The sequence below is a fragment of the Schistocerca cancellata genome, chromosome 10, assembly GCF_023864275.1.
Source record: "Schistocerca cancellata isolate TAMUIC-IGC-003103 chromosome 10, iqSchCanc2.1, whole genome shotgun sequence".
Classification (NCBI taxonomy): Eukaryota; Metazoa; Arthropoda; class Insecta; order Orthoptera; family Acrididae; genus Schistocerca; species Schistocerca cancellata.
This window is the reverse complement of record NC_064635.1, coordinates 224,090,397-224,118,167: the sequence shown is the minus strand read 5'-3', so window position 1 is coordinate 224,118,167 and position 27,771 is coordinate 224,090,397.

The window sequence follows — 27,771 nt, the reverse complement described above, 5'->3', positions numbered from 1 at the left end:
TTTCAAGTGCGTTTTTCTTTTTTTTATGTGTGTTAAGCCATTTCTGCAATGGCCACTTCTGCACTTGAAAATGGGAATTATTTCCCGAAACGCGTCGTGCGAATAGTAAAATAAAGAAAATCGTGACTGGTAGCAGAAGATTTATTTATTTATAAACAAACCTATTGTATCTACAGTCGCAGGCTTTCAAAAATCATTTATAATGGATCAAATCAGACATCTCATCTTTACATTCGCAGAAGAACTCATCTTTTCTTTTTTTTAATTTTTTTTGGCATTGAAAACCCATGAAGCAGGATCGCGCAAAAAATACTTTTTATTTGGATGGATTCCTAGATTCGGCTAACAGCGTAGCCACATTCAGATCGTAAAACATTCTTGATTATTATTAGTGCCATTACATATCGTTAAAATCTCAACAACCATATATGACATAGTTAAAACAGCTTTTCATCGTTCGTGGCGAGTGTAATTGAGCGGTGGTCGTAAAAAAAGGCGTTATGCCGTTAAAGCCTAGTAAGTGACACAGTCAGTTTTTATATCTTAACAGAGATCACCACATATACAGGGTGAAAAGTATTTAAACCGACAAACTCTGGGAGGTTGTAGGGGACATCAAAACAAATATTTTTCCCTAATGTCATTTTTTCCTATGAGGAGTATTTAAACCGGTAGAGGAAAATTTCTCTGGTCGCAAATTAACTAAACCAACAAACACTTTTCCATTTTTTTATGACCAAGAGACAACACATTAACGCAACCCAATTTCAGTTACATTAGATTTTAAAAAACGCCTCCATTGACACGTAAACAAAGGTTACACCGTCGGATCATGTTCTGTCTGACACGGCCAAAACCTCAGGAGTATCCTGAATTGTTTCTTCTGCTGCTACTATCCGGGCAACCAGATCCTCTTCTGATGCAAAAAGAGTTGCGTAAACAGGATTGCGCATCTAGCCCCGCACAAAAAAGTCCAGAGGGGACATATCTGGGGACCGAGCGGGCCACGGTACAGGACCACCCCTCTGCCAATCCACGTTCCTGGGAACCGTCGGTCCAGGAATCGACGCACACGACGACCGAAATGTGCCGGCGCCCCGTCATGTTGGAACCACATGCGTTGTCTTTTAGGGAGCGCGACGTCTTCCAGCAATTCTGGCAATGCTCTGGCGAGAAAATTGTAATAGTGCCTACCATTTAATGGCCTAGGTAGTAGACATGGCCCAGTTAAACAGTCCCCAACAACACCGACCCACACGTTAACGAAGAACTGCACTGATTGAAGGATCCCGCTCCACATGCTGCAAGACAGCTTCCTCAAATTGCAGCGTTCTTACCGTGCGACGGTGTCCCTGTCCAGGTAATCTGCAAAATGACCTGGTCTCACGCAGACGTTGGTACACAGCAGCAAAGGTCATATGGTGCTGGATACGGTGAACGCGTAATGGCACCAACAATAATGCAAGAAATTTTTACGATACGAAGATGGCTAGATTGTCAACAGGAACTAGAAATCGGACCAGATAAAGGAGATTTCTTGTACCATCTCGTCTTCATGGGTTTTCAGTCCGTAACGTAAATAAAAAATTTACAATGGATCGCCTATCACCTGGCTGACAACGTCAAAAAACTTCATAAACCAATCATCTGCATATCTGCGCTCGAGGTCTGGTCACACTAATTTCGTTTTGGAGTCAGATCTCCTCTGACTTCCTTGAAAGGCCATTCCCTGACGTACGCTTACCTTTCGAGACTCTCCGCATAACTGAGAACAGCTGTTCTTCTCGCGCCAAGCCTCTGACGCGCCGAGTGCAGACTTGAGAACAAAACCGGCCCCAGAAACGTGCCGGCTCATTAACTCGAGGCTGTCCTATGGCGGCCGCAGGGGGGCGCTCGCTACCCTCCCACACCTCACTACTTTCTCAAAGGGCGGCCAGCGGGCCGCAGAAAGGCCTAACCAGCTCCCTCTCGTCGCTCTTCACCGCCCCTGCCTCCCCGGCCTAATCAGCGCACTTTTGAGGAACCCCACATTCTCTCCCTTCTTTTGTCCTGCGAGGGGCGTTCAATTTTGTCCTCTGCCAGTTTCGGTTGAAAAAATTCGGAATTTGCTGTGGGATTTCATGCAATATTCCCGCATCAGCCGCTACAGTTTCATGAAGCTCCGATAGGTGGAGGCGCTAAACTGAAGCGCCAAGGAAACTGGTATAGGCATGTTGTTGTTGTTGTTATTGTTGTGGTCTTCAGTCCCGAGACAGGTTTGATGCAGCTCTCCATGCTACTCTATCCTGTGCAAGCTTCTTCATCTCCCAGTACTTACTGCAACCTTCTGAATCTGCTTAGTGTATTCATCTATTGGTCTCCCTCTACGATTTTTACCCTCCACGCTGCCCTCCAATACTAAATTGGTGATCCCTTCATGCCTCAGAACATGTCCTAGCAACCGATCCCTTCTTCTAGTCAAGTTGGGCCACAAACTTCTCTTCTCCCCAATACTATTCAATACCTCCTCATTAGTTACGTGATCTACCCACCTAATTTTCAACATTCTTCTGTAGCACCCCTTTTCTAAAGCTTCTATTCTCTTCTTGTCCAAACTATTTATCGTCCATGTTTCACTTCCATACATGGCTACACTCCATACAAATACTTTCAGAAACGACTTCCTGACACTTAAATCTATACTCGATGTTAACAAATTTATCTTCTTCAGAAACGCTTTCCTTGCGATTGCCAGTCTACATTTTATATCCTCTCTACTTCGACCATCATCAGTTATTTTCCTCCCCAAATAGCAAAACTCCTTTACTACCTTAAGCGTCTCATTTCCTAATCCGATTCCCTCAGCAGCACCCGACTTAATTCGACTACTTTCCATTATCCTCGTTTTGCTTTTGTTGATGTTCATCTTATATCCTCCTTTCAAGACATTGTCCATTCCGTTCAACTGCTCTTCCAAGTCCTTTGCTGTCTCTGATAGAATTACAATGTCATCGGCGAACACGTAATGAAATACAGAGGTATGTAAACAGGCAGAAGAGCCACTGTGGTCGGCAACGCCTATATAAGGCAACAGGTCTCTGGCGCAGTTGTTAGATCGGTTACTGCTGCTACAATGGCAGGTTATCAATATTTGAGTGGGTTTGAACGTGGAGTTACAGTCGGCGCACGAACGATGGCATACAGCGTCTCCAAGGTAGCGATGAAGTGGGGATTTTCCCGCACGACCATTTCATGAATATACCGTGAATATCAGGAATCCGTTAAAACATCAAATCTCCGACATCGCTGCGGCCGGAAAAAGATCCTGGAAGAACAGGACCAACGACGACTGAAGAGAATCGTTCAGCGTGACAGAAGTGCAACCCTTTCGCATATTGCTACAGATTTTAGTGCTGGGCCATCAACAAGTGTCAGCGTGCGAACCATTCAATGAAACATTATCGATATGGACTTTCGGAGCCGAAGTCCTACTCGTGTGCCCTTGATGACTGCACGACACAAAGCTTTACGCCTCGCCTGGGCCCGTCAACATCGACATTGGGCTATTGACGGTTGGAAAAATTTGCGTGGTCGGACAAGTCTCGTTTCATATTGTATTGAGAAGATGGACCTTGCAATGCGCCGTGCAGATTAGATTCACACCTCCTGTCGCAGCGGACGCATTAGAAAATGTGGTGTCACCGCCAGACACCACACTTGCTAGGTGGTAGCCTTTAAATCGGCCGCGGTCCGTTAGTATACGTCGGACCCGCGTGTCGCCTTTATCAGTGATTGCAGACCGAGCGCCGCCACACGGCAGGTCTAGTCTAGAGAGACTCCCTAGCACTCGCCACAGTTGTACAGCCGACTTTGCTAGCGATGCTTCACTGTTTACATACGCTCTCCTTTGCAGAGACGACAGTGTAGCATAGCCTTCAGCTACGTCATTTGCTAGGACCTAGCAGGGCGCCATATTCAGTTACTGAATGTATTCTGAACAGATAATATTGTGGAACATGTACCGTCAAGAGCGACGTTCATCATTAATGGATTATAGTTAAGTATGAAACTAATTACGTCCGGTTTCTGAATTCTAATTCCTTGTCATGTTCCAGACCTCACGTCAGTATAGCCCTTCCCTCCCCACGCCAGCCTGCGTGAGCTAAAACGCGTGTATTTCGGCCTCCATTAGTAACACAACAGAAAAAAATCCAGCTTTTCAGTCCTGGTGTAACCAGTCCTGTTGACAACGAACAATGGATGACACACCGCACTACAGATGATGGAACTTGTCGAAGATCACTTACGATTTGTCAGACGCCCCACTTTTGTAATATACTGGACAAAAGTGAACTGTGGTTATTTCGTTTACAACGAAGAATTCACCAACGACGTAACTAATGGCAGATTTCCGAAGGAAGAGTGCCGCTGACAGACACAATATGAAACTGAACCTTCACACAATACTAATTTCGGGCTATATGGCCGATGTTTGATATCGTAGTTGAAAAAGTTTCAGGCAAACGCATATTTAAGAAGAATTTCTGAGTTCCTACGATAACGAATACCTATGATACTAGTTTGGCAGGCATTAAATAAATACAACAACGTTGAAATCTGAGTATTCTCTCCTCCCCAGCATGCAACTTTGCGTAGTCCAGAAAATAACAACTCACATCGACACTCAGACACCACGTAGAAATGTCACTCTATGACTATTATGATGGAACACACGCTAATAGCGATCGACTGATATGAAATTAACCAACAGCGCTTTTCACTTAAAAAAAAAAAAAAAAAAAAAGAATCCGTCAACACTGTCACAACGACGTAACGTATAGTCAATATTAGCAACTGCGTTAATTCATATTCTATTATCTAGCACTGCTGAGCTTTAGTATGACCAATACCACTAACAAACTTTTACTACTGGTGATAACAAAATCCAACTCTCACTGTGGCTGATTCCACTACAATGCTGTCGTTCGTTTGAACTTGTGTGTAGGATATGCACACTCACAAATAAAACAATGTGTTGTGACCATGTTGTTGTTGTGGTCTTCAGTCCTGAGACTGGTTTGATGCAGCTCTCCATGCTACTCTATCCTGTGCAAGCTTCTTCATCTCCCAGTACCTACTGCACCCTACATACTTCTAAATCTGCTTAGTGTATTCATCTCTCCCTCTGCGATTTTTATCGTCCACGCTGCCCTCAAATGCTAAATTTGTGATCCCTTGATGCCTCAGAACATGTCCTACCAACCGGTCCCTTGTGACCATAGATAATTTTAATTTTTATTCTTGCTTTTCTCACCATAATAAGAGTCCGGGCTCCATAGGCAAACAGCCAGCCGACATTAAGAAATAGTCCACCAGGACGTAGGGACAAGGTAAGCGGCGGAGGCTGACAAGTATGGCTTGCTGATCAAATAACTTAGTGTTCGACTTCCTGCCAGAGAAAGCAACATGATGCAATGGAAGACGCAAACACCAGGACGATAATACAGCAAGAGAGAGTGTCAGTTACGTGCGGAAAAGACTCGTGTGAAACCAAATTAAGTTGTGTGCAGCTAGAAACGAAAGTGTGGTGTGGAACTGAAGGCATTCTTGAGCAACTTGACCAATTAAAAACGAGAGCGTGGTGTGGAACCATAGGCATTCTTGCACAGGCCGATCACTTAGAAATGAAAGAGTCGTCTGAAACAAATTAACTCGCATGCACCCAGGTACATGAGAAACGAAATAGAAGGCCAGGCAGCGGAGTAGCTAGGAGCAGAGATTCAGATGCAGATTCAGAGCTGGTGCCGGCAGTTTGGAGATTCCGCAGCGAGACGCCAGTGGGGCCGATACAGCTGATAAGGACTTCACCTACGAGAAGACGGTGATAGAGTCTGGTGGACGCTCAGGAACTGCAGGTCATGTAGGATTTTTAGAGTTTCATTGGAATAGTGTTGAACAGAGACTGTCAGTCTTTGTCTCAATTACTTAGAGAGATTTCAGTGCTAACCAAGAACAAGTGATTGCTTTGTACTTGTTTCTTATAGGTACCGGCAATTAGCTTTGAAGTACCAAGTCCGAATAAATAGACTGAATCTTACTAAGGGGTTTATTATCCAACACCTCACATAAATTTTTGGACTCTTCACTGGCAGGAACGATAGCCGACATTTTCGTCAATCATAAAGAAGTTATGTTTTTGAAAGATCATCCGTGCATACGCCAGAAAATTACTACCGTAAGCGATATGTTGATGACATTCTAATATTATTTGACGGTACAATAGAGGAGATAAATAATTTGAGGGAAATCTTGAACAGCATACACCAGAAACTTACTTTCACGGTTGAACATGAACACCATAAATCTATAAATTATTTAGACCTAAATATTTTTAACGATAACGGACACCACAACATTGACATCTATCGCAAACCTACCATTACAGATACCATTATCCCTGCAAAGTCATGCCACCCAAAATAGATATAAAAAAGCTTTCTTCTTCACAATGATACATAGGTTGAATAAAACACCATTAACACCAGAACAGAGACAGAAGGAGATTAACATATTAAAGCAAATTGCGATATCTAATGGATATAACACAAATATAGTAGAGACGATGTAACGCTACCGCCTGCAGTTACGTAGCATGCCCCAATAGACACTTATAACGTCCCCGCTCGGGCGTACGTTAGCTCTTTAAAGCCTGTACTGTAATAAGTTCACGGGCTTCACCTTATAAACAAGGATTTTAGTACTTAATTTGACCGCGTGTACCCCAAATGGAAGCAATTCGGACTTATACCCAGTCGGTAACTACAGTGATGCGTCAAGCAAAGGTAAAGTACAATTCTGCATTCGCACGGACAAGAAGTACACACAGCAGAGGTTACCAATGATTAATAATACGGTCGCCAGCCTAATTAGGCATTGAGTGAGTTTTTCCTTGTACAAGTGGGTGCATGTACAAGCATAATAACACGTAGTAATGTTGCGTTTTATGGCAAAATTTGGAACCAAAAAGAATCTACTGAACTAAGGTTTTCTTCTTTTGTACTAATTTGGACGAGCTAAAATTACACAACACCACACAGCAATGATTACTACTAACTGCATTTTGTATATTGATCAGACTGAAATCGGGCATAGATTTAGCAATTTTAGAATTAGCAATTTTGAAAGCACACATACAATGTCACTATTAAAAATTGGAAAAACACTAATACACTTAGGTTTAATATAGAACTTAACTTTGCTGTTCAAATCTGATCAGTACCCTTCGAGATTTGAAAGAACAGACAAGAAAAAAGGGGGGGGGGGGGCCCTGAAACTGTTATGATAGTTATACTGAAACTATTAAGTACTGAAGGTAAATTAACACTCAAAATTATCAATCTATGGATAACTACTCTTTTGTCTTACTTCTGAATTATTTAACTGTCATTATTTCTGTCTCAAATTAATTAAATAACATCGCTAACTCAATTTAAAAAAACTCTCTTCCAATTTAGTCATACTTTTGTTCTTTATCAACATTTGCAATAACACGCAGAACTTTAAACTTCTTTATAGCATAGATTTGTCTACTGATAATTCTCATTAACACTAACTTTAAACTTTCAGTTCGGGATACTCGGGTTGCACAATATGTGGTAAGGACCCTGTCTAGGTCAGTGATAAGGATGATTAATTGTTAGGGCAATTCTGGTAAAAGTCACGTTATTATTCAACAGTTAGAAACATTTTCGACACTGGTCCACACAGATACAATTCTAAAGATGAATTAAATGTTTGACCTGTGCAAGTCGGTGCGGCGGATGGCGGGCAGCGAGATAGCGAGAAGCACAGCACACATGCAAGCACGGCTAAGGCTCTCACTGCATCGGCACTTTCCTTCTTCTTAGCGTCGTAATCTTTCCAATTTTGTGCCTAAGAATATAGCCATGCCACGTAGTCGTCGGGATCGGCACATCCGAGGCTCAATGGAATCCACTTTTCCTGGATAGCGTCCTCGATACGGTACGTGTTCCTCTGACCGATGCCCAACTCCGACTGTAATACTGAGCCCGTTGTGCCGAACCGCGCCAGTGTGCGTTTTCCCGCGCTCGCCTGCCTCCAACTTTTCCCGCTCCCCTACAGGTAGGGTATTCACCACAGGTTTTCTACTACACATATATTAATACCTTTCCTACGTATGGACCAAGCGTATAAATACAATTTTCACATCTTACATTAGTTTTAACATCAAGTAAACTTCCCTTTGATTACCACATTACTTGAAATCTAACATAAATAATAATATTCATTTCAAAAGTTGCTTACAGTTTCTTTAACATAACGATACGAAAAGAAAAAGAAATTCAAAACATTGCTTACATTAATCTCTCGAAATTCAGAAAGAAAAAAATTTATAATATGTACAGTAGTTGTTGTTACAACGATACAACAGAAAATACACGTCAGACAGTCGAAAATACCCGAAAAGAGAACTTTTGCGAAGATATGGGGCCTATATAGGGATAAGATAAATAAACTGTTCAAGAACTCTTAGGCACAGTATAGGAGATGGTAAAAACAAGATGCTTGCTAAATCAGGAATTTATAAATTTACTTGTAAAGACTGTAGCAAAATTTACATCGGGCAAACAGGGAGAAGTTTTAATGCTAGATTTAAAGAACATACTACTGGAACAGCACGTAATAAATCACACTGGGACAGCATTTAGATATGGAAAAACATGCAGAAATCAATATAATGGAAAATATGAAGATACTGTTTGTAACCCAAAAAGGATCTATGATGGATATTCTAGAGAGCCTGAAAATTTTTATACGTAATTAACGGAATCCGGCAGCAATGCTGAATGAACAAATAGTCACGATAAAAAGATTTTCGAGCTATTCGAAAATATTATTTGTACGCAATGATACTACTTTTCCTTTTATGATTTTAATACTTTAATTTCTTTAACGAGTACTACAAACGTCTCGTATTTTATCCTATCTTTAGATTTTTTAGGTTATTCTTTATTGTCGATATTCCACAACCTCAAATAAGTGACAACTTCTCTGTGGATGAAGAGCCATGACATACCGCTACCACGGCAACGGACGCCGTGGCCAGGGCAAAGATAACACCATACGAACACACCAGCTGCTACCATGACGACGGCGTCCTCGCTACACAGATTTTTTTTTTTTTACTTTATTGTTATTTTAAACCTGTACAACAGGCAGGCTGTCAGCAGCACACTACGCTGCTCTTCAGCCATAGAATATACAAGGAGCAAAAACAGTGAGAAGACACATAAGTGACAGAACGGGGGGCAATAAAACAGGAGACACACAGAGACAAACACGGAGCCGTTCACACTCGTCGATAATCCACACTACTAACTGATGAGACGACACACAAACACTGAAGATGACGATGGCACAGGTGAACGATGGAGTGTGACGGTGAACACTGAGCACTAAACACGACGGCACACACGAAACACTGATGGCGGTGATCTCCGGCGCGCGAATGTCCACTTAGCGTGTGCCTCGCTAGACAGACCAGAGGGCGCCTGATATACGCTTTGTAATCCATGGCAACAGCGCCCTCACCACAAGGAGTAGAGGGCGTTGTAGTCCTTCCATATTAACCGTTTTAGTAAATTGACTCAAATGTCTTCTACGATATTATATTGTAATAAAAGACGACACCAGTTTTAGTGTGTCACAGAGTGTTTTACTTTATATTATGACACACAATGTAATATACTTTTACGAATTTTACGAGTTGACTACGGAATATTTGTTAGTATTTTATAATTAACACTATATTGTAACACTTTTTAAATGGAATGGTTCCGTTTTCTGTTATTTACTGTCAGTTAAAATTATGTTAAATTAAGGTGACTAGTAATTACATATAATAAACTGTACTAAATGCCGTTGATAGCCGCTGGGGGTGAGATCACGTGATCTCAGTACGCTATTTAAGCCCATACGAAGGGTTAGTCTCGCATAGTTTCCTGCCCTTATGTAGACAGGAGTGACACCGCCAGCAGTCGACCAATAGGTAACATATTTTAAGTTTATGTAATTTTAGCTGTTGTATAATAGAGCCATTCTGACGGATATCTATAGTTTCACAGTGTAAACGCCCAGACGACGACCCCTACGTCGGGTTGAAACTGGTTGGCGGTATAATAATAATAATAATAATAATAATAATAATAAATGCGATTAAGACTGATTTAAATTATTGACCTCACATAATTATACGTGAGAATAAACTTGATAGAAACTAACCAATCTTTTCTGCCTATTGCAGTTCTGTACCCTATTTTCAGGAAACTTATTTGCTTCAAACCAAGGAGATTCTATCCCTCTCATCTCCGACATAAAGGTTGACACCAGTTTATAACAAACTCATTGTCGTTAACGTCCCGATTGCGCTACGCAGTTCGCACTTACTTCATTCTGGTGTAGTGAGGCTGTGCCTGGACGCGACAAATGACGTCCACCTAGTACCAAACCAAATTGACAAACACCAAAAGAGTACTATTCCGGTTGTATGTAGCATAAACAATCTTGCTTAATAATCCTACAGGCGTATTATACCTTCATGAAATATTACGTTTCTGCATGCCGTTAGTTTCTGAAGCAACGATATTATTATTATTATTATTATTATTATTATTATTATGCATTATTTACATTCCGTTGCGATCCAGCGACTGTATTACTCGCAGCCTGAGAATTCATCATTTTATTCCAATTTTGCAAATGTATTGCGAACCTATTCTTTCATAATGGTGCTTCTTTTTATGTATTTGTACTATCTTTTGCTTTCCAAAGATTCCTTCTTTTGCCCAAGTCCGACTCAATACAGTTCTGCAGCCCATTATTCGCTAGGGTGATCCTCCGCCCGTCTCTGCTTCGCTTTCATACTTTTGTCACCGCGTCACGTGCCCGGAGCGCCACCTGGCGGGATCCAAGGTCGCGGTTGGCAGTGATCGTAATGGTTCAAATGGCTCTGAGCACTATGGGACTCAACTGCTGTGGTCATCAGTCCCCTAGAACTTAGAACTACTTAAACCTAACTAACCTAAGGACATCACACACGTCCATGCCCGACGCGGGATTCGAACCTGTGACCGTAGCAGCCGCGTGGTTCCGGACTGAAGCGCCTAGAACCGCTCGGTCACAGCGGCCGGCTAACGCGGTAACAGCATGCAGAGACGCTAGGACGACCTGCCCGATGCATGTCTGTCACAGTTTGCCGACCTTCGTTGTAGGCTTTTACAAAACGTGCCAGTGTTCTGTACGGCAATGCCGATTCCCCGCACGCCTCTTGGAGACCTCGATGACACAGTCGTGCTGTACGACCTCTGGAACGTTCAATCTTGACCCAACTCCGTTGTTCCTGTTTAGAAAACACAGTGACAAAGTTACGTCAGACCGGTCGCTCACAAGCGACTGTTTTTCCCTCGACTGTGCGAACGCCGGTGACGTGGGACGGGCGAGTCCATTTGCTCGGAGGTAAGGCAGGTATGTTAACAACGTGTGCTGTCAGCGACAATAGTAGATACCATTGCACAGTGTCTCCACAGCAGTGATGTCACTTTTGAAGTTCCAATGTATGTATTCCAGAATTCGAATGAAGAACAGCTGCCAACTTGAGCAACTCAGGTCATATCCTCTTAGTAACGACGCAAATTGAGTCACTTCCAGTCCAGATTCTATATCAGTTAGGTTCCTTTCAGAGTATGCTGATGCAGTATTTGCACACTTCTTATCGGATACAACTGCATGCTCGACAAGAGATGCGTACTGAAAGACTGGAAAGTTGCACGGGTCACACCAATATTCAAGAAATGCAGCTAGAATAACTCACTACATTACAAGCACATATAATTAATCTCGATATCCACCAATATTTTGTAATACATATTACGTTTCAACATCAGGAATGACGTCCAAGAGGACGGTCTATTGGTACACAGTCAACTCGTATTTAGAAAAGACCACTAGACTTTTACTCACACGAAGTCTTGAGTGCTATCGATAAGGGACTTTAAGTTGATTCTGTACTGTTAAATTTCCAGGAGGGTTTCCGACACCATGCCTCACAAGTGGCTTGTAATCACTTAGCTTTGATGTGGAATATCGTCTTACTTAGGCGATTGGATTGGTGATTTCCTGTCAGAGGAATCAAGGTTCGTAGTAACTGACGGAAATTCATCGAGTAAAACAGAACTGATCTCTGGCATTCTGGAAGGTATTTTGTAGCTCCTCTGCCGTTCCCTGTTTTCGTAAACTATTTAGTAAACAGTCGGCAGAAGGTGTATGAAGTGATCGCTGTATCAAACAGAAATCTGCAGATACCAGTCTTTGAATTCTGGTCCCCTACACTGGTCGGAACCGACGTTGCGATCGTGCTACGTGTCGGTCAGGGGACTCAGGATGCCGCAATATATATAGCACTACAAAGTAACAGTCTGGAAGTCAGGCGGTGAAATGTGTACGATTTGACACTCTTTTTTAGGAAACAATATGATCTGCCGTTTTAGCTTGTTTGCAGGTGCTTATGCCGTTTATCGTCTAGTAAAACCATCAGACGATCAAAACCACCTGCAATACACTTTATATAAGATATCTGTATGGCGTGAAAATTGGAAATTAGCCGTAATAATGAAAAGTGTGAGGCCATCTATTTTAGTGCTAAAAGGAACCGTTTAAACTTAAGTTACACTATAAATCAATCATATTTGAAGGCTGTAAATTTAACTAAATATCTGGTTCAAAATGGCTCTGAGCACTATGCGACTTAACTTCTGAGGTCATCAGTCGCCTAGAACTTAGAACTAATTAAACCTAACTAACCTAAGGACATCACACACATCCATGCCCGAGGCGGGATTCGAACCTGCGACCGTAGCGATCGCTCAGCTCCAGACTGCAGCGCCTGGAACCGCACGGCCACACTGGCCGGCTAAATATCTGGGAAGTACAATTACGAACAACTTGAAATGGAAAGAACACACAGAAAATGCTGTGGGTAAAGCGAACCATAAACTGTGCTTTATTGACAGAACGCTTAGAAGATACAATAGACAGTTTGTCTGTCCGCTTTTGTACTACTGCTGCGTGGTGCGGTATCCTCACCAGATAGGATTAACGGAGTACATCAAGAAAGTTCAAAGAAGGGAAGCACTTTTAGTTCTATCGAGAAATAGGGGAGAGTGTCACGCGATACAGAATTTGGGGTGGAAAACATTAAAACAAAAGCGTGTTTCGTTGCGGCGGTATCTTCTTACAAAATTTCCATCACTTCTCCTCCAAATGCGAAAATATTTTGTTGATGCCGACCTACATAGGGAGACACGATCATTGTCATAAAATAAGCGAAATCGGAGCTCTCACGGCAGCATGTAGGTGTTCTTAGAGAGTGGAATACTAGAAAATTGTCAGCCTCCATAGCGTAGCGGTAGCGTTTCCGTATACCACGCAATGACTATTTTAAACAGTAATTGCAGCTGTGCTTTCGCGATTAATACAGAATCAGGAAGGCGTTTTCAGATTTTTTCTGGCCTTTCAATTCTAGAGCAGAGTTTGCGCCGATCTGAAACATGCTGGCATATGAAAACCGTATGCCGGACCAAGATTCGAACTTGAGACGTTTGTCTTTCTCGGGCAAGTGCTCTACTAGCTGAGCTAACCAAGCTCGATTCCAGACCAGTCCTCACAGGTTTACTTCCTCCAGTACCTCGTCTCCTACCTTATAATTTTCACAGGAGCTCTCCTGCGAAACTTCCAGGACTGACACTCCTGGAACAAAGGATACTGCGGAGACGTGGCTTAGTCATAGCCTTTTGGTGTCCCCAGAATGAAATTTTCGCTATACGGTGGAGTGTGCGCTGGTACGAGACTTTCTGGCAGATCAAAACTGTCTGCCGGACTAAGATTCGAACTCGGGCCTTTGCCTTTCGTAGGCATGTGCTCTACCAAAGAGGAGACGAGGTATTGGCGGAATTAAAGCTTTGAGGGCGGGCCGTCGGTCGTGCTTGGGCGCCTCAGTCGTTAGAGCACTTACCCGCGAAAGGCAAAAGGTCCCGAGTTCGTTACGGCACACAGCTTTAATCTTCCAGGAAGTTTCAGCTCTGTGTTTATTACACATTTCGAATGAACATGCAGAGAAGTATGAATTGTGACAAGGTTACTTACGACATCCAGCATATTCTTTAACGCGGACTGACGCAACTGATGTTAAGTCTACGTCCTCTTGTTGAATTACTGAGAACATATTTTACTATGTTTGGTCGGTTTCAAAACTCTCCATCTCACAGCATTCACCAGGGAGCTTTCAGAGTAGCAGTGACAGGAAATCTAAAATAGAATGGCAGAAATAAAGGCTCTGTGGTAAAAGAAATCACTACAACCAAAATTCGTCTGCATAAAAGAAAATATCGCTTCAACGAGCCCAATTATAATCACATGTGAATCCTTTATAATTCATTCTTTAGACTATAACCAGAACGTTTAGTGCACTCGTGTATGGTGCAGGCTGACGTTCTTTTACTGCAGCAGAAGCCAATGTATGGGGGCAACAGACATGGCGGACGTCGGCTTCAAGTTTGTGACGTCATGAAAGCTCCCGTCATTACATATTTCCGCAGCTAAAACTGTCGGACGGTCTGAGTTGCTGGTTGCCTAGATAACGGCACACAGAGGCAGCAAATATTTCATTTACAGTATTCCGTATAATTACGGACCGAATTTACAAATGTAAAACACTGTCTCACTCTACTCTTTTAAGAGGTGTAATCTTGTTTTTAAGGTTCAACACAATAAGTGCAGCTGTAGAGTCAGAAACTGTATGTGTGTCGTGACGCAGCGTAACTCACTGCGCGCAAATCACCCATATTATACGCATCCAGTACTTGAGACTGACAGCACATTGCGACTTCCAACAAACTTTACACATAATTTCAAACATTCTCTAAACTTTTGCTCTGACTCGCCACACAAGATGATCCAAGAAAATACATTTATTATTTAATACGTTTTCGCTGATCACACAGTATAGCTTCAGATTCAGGCACATTTTCATTTTTACTCGTGTATTACTAACTTTATTCGGTCTCCATATATATTGCTCAATGTACCTGGAAAATTATATCATTGTTCATAGGAGTTCACGAGATTCGACGTCATGAACAGTTCAGTGCGTAAAAAAACTCTTTTGTAAATTAATCTGACGTTTGAAGCAGTTTTATACATGGGAGATTGATTCTTTAGAGAATCGGGGAGGTGGGCAATTTACTGGTATTTTACTGTCAGAACTTTTTTCTCGCTTATATGATTCACGGCAAACGTTTAATATATTAATTCATGTGTAAAATAACCAGACGTTCTGAGCTGTTCTCAAGGAGACTGTAATAGTTCCGTCCGGCTGCTGCGTAATTCATTAGTATTTACTTCATTACGTTTCGCACTTACAGGCAACTCTAAAGCGCTATCTTCACCGACAACATGTTGTGATAATCCTAGTAAAGCTGCACACATGGTAGTTCCGAAAACGATAACACATATATATTACAAGGGTCATGATTAAAATATAATTAGTAACAAGATTTTTTTCCGTGGTCATCCTCCGCAGCAAGCACAAAAATATTTATTTTGTAAATAAAAACTGCCTCTCCTTGCTGTACTGTATTTCATTTCTCCCAGACGCGTTTCGTGTTTTTTCACTTAAAGGCACCATCAGTGTTATCAAGAATGATAGTTTTGTTTTTATACATTATTTGCAGATTTTAAAACAGCTCGTGGCTCTTTTTTTGTGTAAATAAGTGATTGCTTACTGTTATTCCCGTTTTGGTCGGATATGTGTTTCCTCTCATCTGGTCGCATGATGGAGGTCGCACTACTGCTATGTTTACAAAACATAAACATGTTTCTATGTTTAGTTTTTCTTCCCTTTTTCCATTTTGTTTGCCCTTTTTGTCGATATGTACTATCAGTCTTCTGTCACAAATTACAGATATTTTTCGATAAAATCACTTATTACGTTGGTTACGAGCACTTACGTTTTTGGCTATGCCGTATGACAATTATAGTTGTGTACGGTTTTATTTTATTATTTTATCGTACTTTCAACTTCAAGATAAACATCTCATTAGCTGATTACCTCCACTTCTGACACGATGTCTGCACTTGTTGTTAAGCTTCTTATTACAATTTTTGTACAGACGCTATGAAACACATGTAAGCATTTACGAGCCCTTACAGTATTAATGTATTAATTATTCTATTACATACTGTTCTTGCATTTTTAGGACTACCGCAATGAACTGCATACTTCTCATTGTTGACACTCGCAAATAATGCGATAGATATAAGTATCTACCATCTTTTCTCTTAAAATTTTAAAATTAAAAAAACAAAACTTTTAGTCCTTAATTCTAATACTGTTATCTAACTTCTACTTATTTGTGGTGTATTTCCCTGTACCGCCTTCTGAAGAATGGCACTAAGTGCCTGAAACTGGTTAAGAACTTAAATTTGTTTTGTGCAACTGGCTGCTGTTTAATTCGATATATTGTGAGCGTGGGGGGTTGATCTGCTATTCTGTTATTTTGCGCAACGGATTAATTTTACCCTGTGGCTCCTGCAAGATGCAATTTCCACCCACACACTACTACACAAGTCAAACAGACGCTCCTAACGTTCTAAAGAGAAATGCCTGAAAAACTTTCAGCAATAAATATCTTCTGGAGTCGTCCGCTGTAAGGAAGTGACACAAAAATTCACAAAGTTTCTTACGTAACTAGTGTCATACTTGGGTACTGGAGTTGTGCTAGTTAGTGTAAGAAAAACATGAAACTAACGAAAATTATTATTTATTTTGCAAAAATTCTGAGAAATCACAATGGCACTTTTAATTATGAACCGAACACGTTATTTCTGGGTTCTTTTCGGAATGTGAAGTTACCTCTCAAGGATAGGATTCGCTAATGAAGTTCCTATACAAAGTTTGTTACTGACTTGGCAGAATGGCTGAGAGGCGCGCCTACTCAACTTGAATAATTATCCTTCAGAATGTTGCTAGGTACGGTCGAGGCTGTCGCATGTGAAATGCAGTGAAGTGTACTGTTGTGGAGGAAATATGGGGCCCGCAATAGCTGTAGCACACAATACCCTAAGCTGGGATGACTGCTGTCTGCGCCGCTTGCTGCTGGTTTGACCTTCGCCAATCAAACTCTCCCTACACCTTGATGAAGTTAAGGATTTCTATTCGCCCCTAGTCTAACTACTGGTGTGGTACGCCGGTCAGTTAACCAGTCCACTGCGATGCCACTCAAAAATTCGCTCGCAGGCGTTTAACTATAACTGTGTCCGTTCACACCGCACAATAAGTGTGTTGGCCAACACAGTGAACAACACTTAATCGCAAGGACTCGATATAGAGTCGCACTTCGATTCGCTCTCGACAGAGGAGCTCTCCCAGTAAAGTACTGAGGAAAGACTTGTTCCTCGCTCCAAGAGCGACAACGGAACGGCGCCTCTCCACGCCAAATGTGAAGGGGTATATCTTTCTGTCTCTTCCATTACTCTTTCAGCTCAAGGCGTCAGATATATCGTCTGCAAATCAGCATTGCTCTTCTAAGATGGGAGAATGACGTTTCGTTTAAGGCGACCAATCCAGAAATTTTTAGTATCGGCGTTTGGCGTTTGCCGTCTCCCTGCGAAAATCTCTGAAACTGCGTGCTATGTCTAAAGAATGCGTAGGTTGGATGCTCCCACACAATGTAGCGGAATTTGCTTTTAAGCCGAACATGGGGTCGTTCTCCCTTTCACTCGGGCACACACTGTCTGCTCCACGGGCAGCCGAGGTTGACTCGTCCTCTGAAGGGACCGGCCTCCCGGTGTGTGGTCTGCCTCTCTCGAACTAAAAGCTCCTGTGACCGTCGTGGACCGTCGTGTCTGCAATGTATGTGTGTACGCCTGCCTCGAGTATTTCAACCCCAGTGCACACTTGTTATTTGCATATAATTTACATGAAATCATACCCCCCTGCGGGTCCGGGGATTAGAATAGGCCCGAGGTATTCCTGCCTGTCGTACGAGGCGACTAAAAGGAGTCCATCCCCCTCACGGGGGTAGTTAGCGCCTGCGTCCGGAGACGGACGGTTCCACGACCTATAATTGTGGTCTTTTTGGTTTTTCACTTCTCGTTTCTTCCTTCCTTTTGTTGGTTCCTTTCTTTGCTCTTCTCCACCTCACTTTCTTCCTTACTCTTTCCCTTGACTTCTCCTCGCCTTCTCATTGCCCTGTTCTCATTGCCTTCTTCTCCTTGCTTTCTCATTGCCTTCTTCTCCTTGCTTTCTCATTGCCTTCTTCTCCTTGCCTTCTCTGGTCTCCGCCTCGGCGTTTGAGACAGTCTGTCCTCTTTCTCCCTCTCTGTTTTTCCTCTACTTCCTTCCTCCCTGTGCGTGCCTGAAGGCCGACCCACGCGTTCGCACGCGTAGCCGGTGACGGGGTAACGCGTAAGTCCCCGCCCTGGGTAGACATGTAAGGCACGCGCGTACCCCCTGGTAAAGGCCAGGCCCGGGGAGGGGTGATTGCCTGAGCTGATACCTTCTGACCATGCCGATTGGTCCCTCCGTCTGTTTCTCGGGAGGTGTGACCTGAGGTGTAAACATTCACCTAAGGCGGGAGTGCCCTCTGAGAGGGTCCCCACAAGGAAGGAGCGCGCCATCGGAGACGCTGGCAATCACGGGGGATTCCTCCGCAATGGATTCTACTCCATCTCTTTCGACTTCTGCCCAAAAACGGAAACGTGACCAGCCACCAGTGACAAAAGTACTACCGCCTGCCCCACAGTTCCTCGTCGTTTCTCGATCTGAGGACGGAAAGGATTTTTCCTCTGTCAACCCTTTCGTTATCCAGAAGGGCGTAGATGCCATAGCCGGATCTGTCAAATCTTGTACCAGGTTGCGTAACGGTACCTTATTACTAGAAACTGAGAGTGCCTTTCAGGCACAAAAACTGCTTCGGGCCACACTCCTGTACACGTTCCCTGTCCGGGTGGAGGCCCACAGAACTTTGAATTCGTCTCGTGGTGTAGTCTATACTAGCTCACTCGACGGATTGACTGACGAGGAGATTCAATCTTTCCTCGCTGAGCAGGGCGTGACGGCTGTCCATAGGGTCATGAAAAAGGTCAACAATGACCTTGTACCGACCCGGACACTTTTCTTGACCTTCGATAGTGTTAAGCTGCCATCGCGCATCAAGGCGGGCTACGAGGTTATTTCTGTTCGCCCCTATGTCCCGACACCTACGCGCTGCTACCAGTGTCAGCGTTTCAATCACACTCGACAGTCTTGTTCCAATGCGGCTAAATGTGTCACTTGTGGCAGGGATGCCCATGAGGGTGACTGTCCACCTCCGTCTCCTCGTTGTGTGAACTGTCAGGGTGACCATGCCGCATCCTCCCGCGACTGTCCTGTCTATAAGGAAGAACGCTGTATCCAAGAAATTCGGGTCAAAGAGAAAGTGTCCACCTCGGCTGCTCGCAAGCTATTGGCTAGTAGGAAGCCCGCGCTGCTCCCAGCGGGGAAATACAGTACTGTCCTCGCCTCTCCTCGGACTACCAGGGAGGTAGCAACCCAGACATGCGATCTGACCTTCAGCACTACGGTCGTCCGTTCGGCCAGTGCTAAGATCGCGCGGTCGACGTCTCCTCTTCCTCCCATCACCCCACAGACACCAGCCCCTTCATCAGCTTCTGCTAAGACGAAGACCCCGAAGCCAGATGCACGGGCCTTCAAGAAGGAACCATCCCGTGCAGACTTCCTACGTACCTCGACCTCCCAGCCTACGACCGGTACTTCCACCAAACGTCCTTCCAAAAAGGCTCATAGGAAGCACAGTTCTCCTTCTCCGCCACGGCGCATTTCTTCTCCTGCGCCACCCAGCGGTTGCCGCCCCAGGCCGTCATCCGTTTCACCTGGCCGCACCGCTGGTAGCCGTACATCTGGCCGTTCACCGGCGGAGGAAGCTCCCCCTCCCGGCCATCCTCCCGAGATGGCCGATGAACCTATAGACCCAATGGACGATGACTGTCCGCCTACTGATAGCGGCGGCAGTGCTCGCTCGAAGCCAGGCCCTCAGCGGCCTTCGAGGTGACCCCTTCTTTCATCTTCCTTTTCTTACGATGGCACTTATTCACTGGAATATTCGCAGCATTCGCTCCAACCGAGAGGACTTGAAGTTGCTGCTCCGCTTGCACCGTCCGCTCGTCGTAGCCCTCCAGGAAACGAAGCTACGCCCATGCGATCACATTGCCTTGGCACACTACACCTCTGTGCGTTTTGACCTACCCCCTGTGGTAGGTATCCCAGCTCATGGAGGGGTTATGTTGCTGGTCCGGGATGATATTTACTACGATCCCATCACGTTGCACACCGGCCTGCAGGCAGTTGGCATCCGCATTACTCTCCCCACTTTTACGTTTTCCTTTTGTACCGTTTACACTCCATCGTCATCTGCCGTTACCAGGGCAGACATGATGCAACTTATTGCTCAGCTACCTGCACCATTTTTGTTAACTGGAGACTTCAATGCCCACCATCCCCTTTGGGGCTCTCCAGCATCCTGCCCGAGGGGCTCCTTGTTAGCAGACCTTTTCAACCAGCTCAATCTTGTCTGCCTCAATACTGGCGCCCCTACTTTTCTTTCGGACACATCTCACACCTATTCCCATTTAGACCTCTCTATATGTACTCCCCAACTTGCACGCCGGTTTGAGTGGTATGCACTTGCTGATACATATTCGAGCGACCACTTCCCGTGTGTTATCCATCTCCTGCAGCATACCCCCTCTCCGTGCTCCTCTAGTTGGACCATCTCCAAGGCAGACTGGGGGCTCTTCTCTTCCAGGGCGACCTTTCAGGATCAAACCTTCCCAAGCTGCGATCGTCAGGTCGCACACCTCACGGAAGTCATTCTCGCTGCTGCTGAATATTCCATCCCTCACCCTACTTCTTCTCCACGTCGCGTACCGGTCCCCTGGTGGACCGCAGCATGTAGAGACGCTTTACGTGCTCGTCGACGTGCTTTACGCACATTTAAACGCCACCCTACAGTGGCGAATTGTATCAATTATAAACGATTACGTGCTCAGTGTCGTCGTATTATCAAAGAAAGCAAGAAAGCCAGCTGGGCTGCTTTCACAAGCACATTCAACAGTTTTACTCCTTCTTCTGTTGTCTGGGGTAGCCTGCGCCGGCTATCTGGCACTTAGGTCCACTCACCAGTTTCTGGCTTGAAGGTCGCGAATGACGTCCTTGTGGCCCCTGAGGCTGTCTCCAACGCCTTCGGCCGCTTTTTTTCAGAGGTTTCGAGCTCCGCTCATTACCACCCTGCCTTCCTCCCCCGCAAACAGGCAGAGGAGGCTAGGCCACCTAACTTCCGCTCCTCGAATTGTGAAAGTTATAATGCCCCATTCACCATGCGGGAACTCGAAAACGCACTTGGCCGATCACGGTCCTCCGCTCCAGGGCCTGATTCTATTCATATTCAGATGCTGAAGAACCTTTCTCCTGCGGGTAAAGGTTTTCTTCTTCGTACATACAATCGCATCTGGATTGAGGGACATGTTCCCGCATGCTGGCGCGAGTCTATTGTTGTCCCGATTCCTAAGCCGGGGAAGGACAAGCACTTGCCTTCCAGTTATCGACCTATCTCGCTTACCAGCTGTGTCTGTAAAGTGATGGAGCGAATGGTTAACTCTCGATTGGTTTGGCTGCTCGAGTCTCGACGCCTACTTACCAATGTACAATGTGGATTTCGTAGGCGCCGCTCTGCTGTTGACCATCTGGTTACCTTGTCGACCTTCATTATGAATAACTTCTTGCGAAAGCGCCCGACCGCGGCTGTGTTCTTTGATTTGGAGAAGGCTTACGACACCTGTTGGAGGGCGGGCATTCTCCGCACCATGCATACATGGGGCCTTCGCGGTCGCCTCCCTCTTTTTATTCGTTCCTCTTTAATGGATCGACAGTTCAGGGTACGTGTGGGGTCTGTCCTGTCCGACACCTTTCGCCAGGAGAATGGGGTGCCACAGGGCTCAGTTTTGAGCGTCGCTCTCTTCGCCATCGCGATCAATCCAATAATGGATTGCCTCCCAGCTGATGTATCAGGCTCCCTTTTCGTGGACGATTTTACCATCTATTGCAGCGCGCAGTGTACACGTGTCCTGGAGCGCTGTCTTCAGCGTTCTCTTGACCGTCTTTACTCCTGGAGTGTCGGCAATGGCTTCCGTTTTTCTGCCGAGAAGACGGTCTGTATTAACTTCTGGCGCTACAAAGAGTTTCTCCCACCGTCCTTACGACTCGGTCCCGTTGCTCTCCCAATCGCGGAGACAACCAAATTTTTAGGCCTTACATTTGACAGGAAACTTAGCTGGTCTCCGCATGTGTCATATTTGGCCGCCCGTTGTATCCGTTCTTTAAATGTCTCTGTGTTCTCAGTGGTATGTCGTGGGGAGCGGATCGAACCGTCCTACTTCGTCTATATCGGTCGATCGTCCGCTCCAAGCTGGATTATGGGAGCTTCGTATACTCCTCTGCACGGCCATCCATCTTACGCCGCCTCAACTCCATCCAACATCGGGGTTTACGACTTGCGATCGGAGCATTTTATACTAGTCCCGTAGAGAGTCTTCATGCTGACGCTGGCGAATTGCCACTCACCTACCGGCGCGATATACTGCTTTGTCGGTATGCCTGTCGGCTACTGTCAATGCCCGACCATCCGTCTTATCGTTCCTTTTTTGACGACTCTCTCGACCGTCAATACGGGTTGTATGTCTCTGCCCTGCTACCCCCTGGAGTTCGCTTTCGTCGCGCTCCTTCAACACCTTAATTTTTCACTCCCTGCAACCTTTCGAGTGGGCGAGAGCCACACGCCACCTTGGCTCCAGGCTCAGGTCCGCGTTCACCTTGACCTCAGCTCGCTCCAAAAAGAGGTTACCCCCGGTTCGGTCTACCACTCCCGTTTTTTGGAACTTCGTTCGAAGTTCATCAACATGACTTTCATTTATACAGATGGCTCTAAGACCAATGACGGGGTCGGGTGTTCCTTTATTGTCGGGGCACAAAGTTTCAAATACCGGCTCCATGGCCATTGTTCGGTCTTCACAGCTGAGCTCTTTGCCCTCTACCAGGCTGTTCTTTACATCTGCCGCCACCGACATTCTGCTTATGTCATCTGCTCCGATTCCCTGAGCGCCATCCAGAGCCTCAGTGATCCGTACCCGGTTCACCCTTTCGTACACCGGATCCAACGCTCTCTTCAGCAGCTGGTGGACGTCGGTTCTCCGGTTAGCTTTATGTGGGTTCCTGGCCATGTCGGTATCCCTGGGAACGAAGCTGCAGATGCCGCGGCCAAGGCTGCGGTCCTCCAGCCTCGGACAGCTTCTTGTTGTGTCCCTTCGTCCGATTTTAGCAGGGTCATTTGTCGGCGCATTTTATCGCTGTGGCATGCCGATTGGGCTGCACTTACAGACAACAAGCTTCGGGCCTTAAAACCTCTTCCCGTGGCTTGGACGTCCTCCTCACGCCCTTCTCGGCGGGAGGAGGTAGTTTTGGCCCGGTTAAGAATTGGACACTGCCGGTTCAGCCATCGCCATCTGCTGACGGCTGCGCCGGCGCCGTTCTGCCCATGTGGGCACTTGCTGACGGTTAGACACATTTTAATGTCCTGTCCAGATTTTAACACACTGCGCCTAGATCTTCACCTGCCACGTACTTTCGATGCCATTTTAGCGGATGACCCACGAGCAGCTGCTCGTGTTCTTCGTTTTATCAATTTGACAAACCTCGCTAAGGACATTTGATGATGCTGTTTTTTTTAATCCTCTGCCTGTCAATCTGTCTTTTATCGTGTTTTCCTTTTTAGTTGTTGTCAACTTGTGCCTCGCGGTGCATTCTTAGAGTAGTCAGGGCGCTAATGACCATTGAAGTTGTGCGCCCTAAAACCACAAAAAAAACATGAATTCATACAACACTGACATTATCTTATCGAGTTCGGGTTCGAATGAAGCGTCTTGATGTGAGGAATATGATTGTGAGGGCGGAATATGTAAGCAATGAAGGTCAGGAGACCACGACGTCTTACAATATACAACGACAATTGCTGGAGAAGACGGATAAAATACATTGCAATGTCCTTAAACATGGCTGTGTACCCCACATGAAAAGAAATGATCAAATTACTCGTTATTAGTAAGTATTTGCCTAAAGGCCAGCTGGTGTTCGCGAATCAGGAAGGTCGTCTTTCATGCAAACAAAATGCTAATAAGCGAAAGAGGTCTCTAATGCAGATCGTTAGCCGTCGACTTGCAGCCCGCTTACTCCTGTGTGCCGGCCGCGGTCCTCAGCCGTATCTTACAATAATGTGCTCTTGACAACTGACAGCTGATCCCAAAAACGTCACCTAACGCTAAGGGGTCGTAAGAGTGTGTTTCTCTTGCTCAATAACAAACAAAAATACTTACAGAGAGGAGATATACTGTGTAGGCAGCCGCAAAACGATCGGTAAATTTTGCGGTGCCTCGCTCTTTCCACAGTCCAAACGAAAGCATACACTCGTTGTGAAAGAAAGGCGGTTGAAAATGAAAGTACATGATTCATAAAAGTGATGGTAGATTGTCTTCTTTCAGGAGAACCAATGTACCTGGCTGTAGATTGTCCTTTGTTAATGACCCTTTAGTTCTCTGATAGGGAGTCATTGACCACCTTTTTCACAAGTGCTGCTTGCACTGCTGCCATCTTGAAAACCTGGATGACGGCTCCGAAAAAAATCCTAGCTTTGGGATAGTTGCTAAGGGTTCACAAGTAAGGAAATGGAGTAAGGTGTGAGAATTCATCTGGACTGTCAGGAAGTTGCGTAATGGGTCGGGAATTCAGACGTGCTTCAATTTGTGTTAGAAGTGTATATAATTCTTCTCGGTTTTTCACGACTCTCTTCAAAATGTGTCTTGGTGGATTTTATGCCTGCTTCCCAAAGACCACCAAAATTCGGATCATGAGGCAGGATAAAACGCCAGTGTATACCACAAATCTGGATTTGTGTTCTGTGAAACTGACAACTGAACAGTTTATGCAGTTCACTCAGCTCATGCCTTGCACCCACAAGCGTCTTCCATTTGCCCCTGTACACGTATGTGCAAACGCGTCGTCGTGAAATAAACCTTCGAAGATCAGCAGTGAAAGCTTAGGACAAATCAGCGACAAGCTCGATGTGTACTGGCTTTGTTGCCATGCAAACGAACAAGGCAATGTAGACCTTTGTCCTAGTTTTGCTTTTGCTCCATTCCTTACGTGTAGTGGCCCTTTATAGTAAACCCCACAATTAAGGAAAGGTCTTCTTTGCTCTACACTGACTGAAGGAAGTTGTCCCATGAGCTGTGTTACAGTGGTTGCCTTCAAGCGGTAGCAAGGAAGGCACTTGAGGATTGTTTGTCTGCTTTCAGATCTTCCATTGGGTATCCAGTACCTTTCTCCGAGGCTCGCTAAGAACAGCTGATATCCTGCATGCAGTAAATGAGGATGCTTGTTCATGACTATTAATTCAGCGACATGATGCTTAGGAGGAAGAATCGTGCGGTGCTTCTGACTATAAGAAACTTTTGATTGTTCCAATTTGCTGCCCACCCTCAACAACTGTTCTTCGTCCAGAAAGGGATGAAGTGAGTTCAGTTTGCTGTTATTGGAGATTGGTCGGCCATGTTGTAGTTCTTCAGTTTCCTCGTAATACTCTTGATGTTTTACTGTGTGAATGACTGCCTTCGGTACTGTGTGAAGTTCTCCTGCTGTCAGGTTTCCACTATATATCTCTCACCACATACGCCGTGACTCTTTGCAGTTTTGACCATGAAGACTAATGTTGGGCTATGTCATTCACAGTGCAAGTATTTGCGAGCAAGCAAACCTGTTGAATACATTTCTCTGGTGCGTCAACTAATTCGTCTGCATACTTTATGATGTTAACAGGCCATGCTGATTGCGACTGGTGGAGCTAGAGAGGACCTGTCCACCATAGCTTACTGTCACCTAGCTGGTGCAATTACTCTCGAAATGACGTCAGCAGGATTACTCTTACAGGATACGTGGTTCCAGTATTCTACTGCAAAGAGTTGCTGCATTTCAGAGACACGATTTCCAACAAACGTTTTCCATTACGTTGGTTCTTTCGCCAACGGTGCTAAGACAACAGTAGAATCTGTCCAAAAGTAAGTTTTGGCGATGTTCGAGTGTAGCCCAGATTTAAACTTCGCCATTAATCTAGCCAGTAGTAGGGCTGTACACAATTCAAGTCTTGGTAGTGATATTTGCCTCATTAGTGCTAGTCTGTTGCTAGATAGAGAAATTATTTTTTTCAGAGACACTTCTACGGTAAACGCAGGCTCCATATGCTTGCTCGGGGGCATCTGAGAATTGATGTGGCTCCAGCCACTTTGCTGCGTTGCTGATCACTCTTCGTTGGATATGAATGCTATTCAGTGATGGTAGATGATTATTCACCTGTTCTCAGTGTTTCTTTAGGTCATCTGGTAACGGCGTGTGACATTCTATTTCTCTTTGCCAGAGGTTCAAATGGTTCAAATGGCTCTGAGCACTATGGGACTTAACTTCTGAGGTCAGCAGTCCCCTAGAACTTAGAACTACTTAAACCTAACCAACCTACGGACATCACACACATCCATGACCGAGGCAGGATTCGAACCTACGACCGTAGCGATCGCGCGGTTCCCGACTGCAGCGCCTAGAACCGCTCGGCCACTCTGGCCGGCTTTGCTAGAGGTGTGGAAGGAACTCCTTGCAAGTAATTATCACTGATCCCAGAAGTCCTAGTGGATCGGATGTGGAGGTAACCCGAGAAAGTATATGTCGTTTCGTCCAGTTTGCGTTACCAGTTTCTGCATCAGTGGGTAGGAATTGGAAGGTACCGCTATGAGGATGCCACAACAGAGCCTAGGTCTCCACTGTTTCTTGCTGCTCGTTGCGCAGACTCCACGGTATTTGCTCTTCAAGATGTTCAGGTGGCATGTTCGCCAGAAATCTTGAATCGTTTGCACACCACTTACGAATAAGAAACCCTCCACTGTGAAGTAATCTAATAAGCTCTTCCTGGACACTGAGTGCCTCCTCTATGGTGTCAGCTCCGCTCAAAACATCGTCTACATGAAAATCCCTTTCTAATGTGTTTGCAGCCCTCGGATATGTTCTCTCATCTTCTGCTAGTTGTAATAGATATCTTGTTGCTAAAAAAAAAGGGCGCTGCTGCTTACCATAAGTGACTGTTGTTAAACGATAAGACTTGATTGGTTCTCTGGGAGACTCACGCCATAGAATTCTTTTTAGGTCTTGATCTACCTTGAGTTCAACTCGATTTCTAAACTGAAGCAAACACTCCACGGCATTCCCTTCAGAACTGCTACAAATTCGTCGGGCAACAGACCGCGCCGCTCGAACTGTCAACACAACTGGCACTGCTAAGAGTATACTACCACTTCCACATCGCTGGCAGCGGGTTGTACACAATGCTGGTGACTGCTTTGAAAGTCAGTAAACACTGAAGCACGTATGTATTTTGTACGAATTGTAAATAATTTGTTACCACTATCAAAGTTCCAACCCTCATATGTGGTGGTAATGCACAGGCAGTACGTGTGCCGTAGTCAGCAACTCTTGAGGAAATGTATACCACTGTGAAATCTCACGATTCT